We start from the raw sequence: 5,000 nt of genomic DNA, 5'->3' as shown, positions 1-5,000 counted from the left end.
AATTTATGCATTCACGAACTGAAAATTTCATCTGACCTACTGCAAATATTGACAATGTGAGACCCTAAAAAAGCAACCTCTATTATCGACTTGTGAATTTAGCCTTTTTATAAAAGCAGTTTGACCTTCAAAAATTGTATTTGGCTCCATTTTTTTTTAAAGCGTAACATACAAACTTAGTAAGAAAGCGACAAGATGAAATCTATAATATAATTCTCACATGTCTGTTTAACTTATGCATGTATGTATGTATGTATGTATGTATGTATGTATGTATGTATGTATCGAAAGAACTTTCGACAGAGGCGACGGATCCTGACAAGATCGATACCATTTTGATGCTCGAAGTCTCGGACAACAAATATCGAGAGATTGGCCAAAAGCATTTATTTCGTCATCTTGAACTTGGCAGTTTTGTCAATTTTTTTCGCCGACATTTTAGCAAGTCATCGTCATAGCTGGATTGACTTCGGTTAATTTCAGCGCTTTTGACTTCCGGTAGCGATTTTCTTCCACTTTCTTTTTCGCCTGCCTTGCTACTACTTCTTTTTTCTTTTGTTTTTTTGCTCAACACCCCCCCCCACACTCGGACAACGCCGGGCACCCCGGCTAGTATTATATAAATTACACTGATCAACAAAAAAATGTTGTCTGCTTTTTTTTTCAGCTGACTTGAAACGAATTTGGATCGCTGATCATTAAATAACATTGGTTTTGCTCAATGTCCAAGTTTTGAGCTACGGTCACATTCGTTTTTTTTTTGTTTTTGTTCACATGTATGCACGTGTGGAACATTTTATAAGAAGTTCCCATCCATCCAGCGTGGCCGTAGTTTACGAGTTTGTAGTGTAATTCAAATCTTGTTAGTAGCTGAATACTTGACGCTTCGCCAAGGCTATCAAGGGTATTTTTTATCGTGACGCCATAACTAGACGAGGTGCCTACCACGGCTTAAGAGAGTCCCATCTACCCTAGGGAGAAGGATAGACAGCGCCAGTTTCTCAACCTGGTATTTTACCACGCGGTACATACAGCGCCCCGCCTTCCCAAATATTCATCCATCTGGTACTGGCCAGGCTCAACGTTTCTTAACTTCAATGATCTTGCGAGAACCGGTGTGTCAACGTGATTGTGCCGTTGGTGGGGGTAAAATGTCACGTCACATGATTGTTTTGATTGGAAATGATTGTTTTAACGACAAGGAATATTTAGTTCTGATAGTTCTGGGTGATTATGTCAGCAAAGAAAGGAACGACATCAACGATCCTCTTGTGGACAGAAACAGAATACCTTTCTCACCGCTGCACATCAAGCTCGGCTTAATTAAGCAGTTCACCAAGGCTCTAGACATATCTGCATATTTTTTCAGTTGATTTAAGACGAATGTGGATCGTTAAATCCCAAAAGTAATAATGGGTTTTGCTCAATCTAACAGTTTTGAGCTATGGTCACATGTCATTTTTTACGTTTTTGTTAACATGTACGCATGTGTGAACTACTTCACTTAATTGTACCATATCTTTCCAGATAGCATCTTTGACGATTCTCGGATCCGGTAGCTGAAAGATCCAGAGTCCGAAAACTATAAGGAACGAAGTAGAACTGGAACCGTGGAAGGCTAAAAACATCATACAGACAGAGTACAAAATAGACTTAGTGGGATATGCCATTTTCTCTTCCTTGCAACCTCTTTCACACAGAATGGACGTTGAGAGCCTGTCGTTGTTTTATTGTTATTTCCATGGGAAGTGCTCGTCTGAGCTCCAATCTCTGGCCCACCTCGCCAATCTTTCACGAAAAACACCCGTCTAGCTGAAACCACTGTCAGTAATTTTCCCCACTCTTTATCTGTGCTTAAATCAAAACGTAGATTCCACGAACAAAGCTTCTTTCTTAGAAGTGCACGCCTGTAGAACTCTCTTCCGTTTGCCTGTTTACTACCTGACTACAACTTGGATGTCATCAAGTCCAACATAAACAAATTCCTGATAAACCGCCCCCTTAAGTAAGACACTTTATCAGATCTCCATTACTAACGATTACTATGATATTGTCCCATTGATTACTGTACACATAATAACCCTTATCCCCGAGTGGCATCCGGGTCTTGATAAGTGGTGACTTCCATGTAAAAAACAAAAAAAAAACAAAACAAAAAAAAACAAAACAAAAAACAATCCAAACATTATCTTAATTTAATTCTAAATTAAATAATAATGTTCATTTGTTAAGAACTATAACTTTTTAACTCATATAAACGATTTTCAAAAGAATTTGATAGAATTTTATCTTCAAGCCAGATTAACGGGCATACGCAGCAACGTTTAATTATTTATTTTCTTTACTGTATTCAATCCTCGTATTTATCCAATTTTACAAAATTAATCACATATATAATCAACAAATATGAACTTACTGTTTGCTATAACCAGGATAGTAAATGGTTTTATATTTCGAGAACAAAACCTCTTTTTCAAAGTGAAAAGAAACCAAATGACTACCGGAAAAAATGAAGGAAAAAAAACCCAGGAAAGTACCATGAAACGGAATCGGAAAAAAAGTAATTTTGGTACTTTAAATAGCGAATCAACACAATATTCCGATAGTATTTGAAGTAATGGTTTCAGAAAAAATAAAATTCAGATCCCCGAAGCATTGTTCCCCCACCCCGGTTTCACCAGCATGCTTCCACTCTGGGGGTCCGGAGTGTCGGTTTAAGGTAAGTGCCGGCCCTTCGTGTACGTGTTTTCACGCACGCATGCATAGAAAGAAAGAAAACAGATACAAAGTAAAGGAAGAGAGGAAGGTGAGAAAGAGATGGGGGGGGGTGGATGAGAAAGATAAGAAGACGAACGACGACCTGCGGTTCGAGGGGGTGGAGAAAGAGAACCAGATTTGGATCGACAAAGTAGTTAATAACTGTATTAAGCCACCATTTTTCGATACAGCGTTAAAGCAGGCCATTTCCGGACCGAGTCGATTCGACAGTTAAATAGAAAACGACAGTCACGTGTCAGGACCGGATGTCATTTGTCTGAGTGGCCAATGGTTTTTTCTTCTCCTTTTTATTTTAACCATTATATCTATATCTATATCTGTCTATCTATCTATACATACCTATATATCTTTCTATCTATCCGCCTCCTCTCCCTTCTCTGTCTGTCTGTTTGTCTGTCTGCTTATTTCTCTCTCTCTCTCTCTCTCTCTCTCTCTCTCTCTCTCTCTCTATATATATATATATATATATATATATATATATATATATATATATATATATATATATATATTATTGTTTTTAAATCCCCGAAACAGTGTTTCATGGTAAACAACTGATGATCCCTTGAAAAATAAAAAAAAATTGGCATTATAGTAAATTTGAGAGTTGATGCAGTGATTGCAGGTGATCAAATGACTTACTGACTAGATGTTTTTTTTTTTTTTAACGAATGATAAAAAATAATTTTTTGTATAGTTTCAAATGTTAAAAACTTCAAAGACTATATATACACATACATACATATATATATATATATATATATATATATATATATATATATATATATATGTCGATATGATGGACTTTCCGGTCGATTTCGACGTATGAGGTTCTGCCAAAACTAAGTTGCTCGGAAATCCACACAAATGATTTGTTTATAGTGGTGAAGGCTTTGTGTAGAACCAACCACATTTGGAATTACTGCAAACCTTTGTCGGTGCGATGACTGCCACAGGGCAGTATATACAGTAGACCGCAGTTTCTTTATATCAGATCTCCTTCTCGCAGCATTTTTTAACAAAGGCTAGGAGTGCATCTCTATATGTTTATATATATATATATATATATATATATATATAAACATATATATATAATATATATATATATTTTTATATATATATTATACGGCATATATATATATATGCCGTATAAAAATATATATATATATATATATTATACGGCATATATATATATATGCCGTATAAAAATATATGTATATATTTATATATACATATATATATTATACGGCATATATATATATATATATATATATATATATATATATATATATATTAAGTAATGTGATTGATAATTTAAAATTTAAAAATCAAATTTTAATTAAATTTAATAAACCTATTAAGAGCGTAATAACATATAATATGGCAATGTCTTCCTGTATACGAGTTAAGAAAAATAACCAAGAGACAAAAAAGATAAAACCAAACCACAAATATTAGATAATAATACAAATAAACAGCAAACCAAAACCCGTAAACGTAAGAATAGACACAAGGAGATCCTATGGTTCAACCCCCCATATTCCAAAAACCTAGAAACAAACATAGCCAGAGAATTTTTAAAAATATTAGATAAGAACTTTAAAGCCCCCCATAGATATAATAAAATTTTTAATAAGAACACAATTAAAGTCTCTTACTCTACTATGCCTAACCTTCATCAGAAAATAATTAGCTCTAATAATAAGAAAATTAATAAACTACAAAATACAACTATACAAAATACATCGGACTGTAACTGTAGAAGAAAAAATAAATGTCCCCTACAAGGCTCATGTAAAATTAAAAATGTTATCAATAGCTGCACAGTATCAAAAACTCCAAATCTACATGAACCTATTAACAGCCATAACTCAACTACCAGATTAAATAATAACACCAACTTAAACCAATCTACCGATCAATTACTAATCAACCCACCATATAATAATCCAACAACAGACCTAACGGAAAATAATCACAACAAGCAAGAGGTAATATATTTTGGTTCCACATCTGGCCTAATAAAACATAGAATTTCAACGCACAAACATTCTTTTAAAAATAACTCTCTGTCAAACCAAACTACTTTATCCAACTATATTTGGCAACTAAAAAACAGCAATATTTCTTTCAACTTAAAATGGCAAATAATTGAGACTTGCAAATCATATAAACCAGGAGATAAATTTTGTGCACTATGTACAAAAGAGACCCTAAAAATTTTA

This window comes from Euprymna scolopes, chromosome 26 (genome assembly GCF_053919585.1).
Source record: "Euprymna scolopes isolate OS-2025 chromosome 26, ASM5391958v1, whole genome shotgun sequence".
Lineage (NCBI taxonomy): Eukaryota > Metazoa > Mollusca > Cephalopoda > Sepiida > Sepiolidae > Euprymna > Euprymna scolopes.
The sequence above is the reverse complement of the archived record's forward strand: the minus strand, read 5'-3'. Positions refer to the sequence as shown.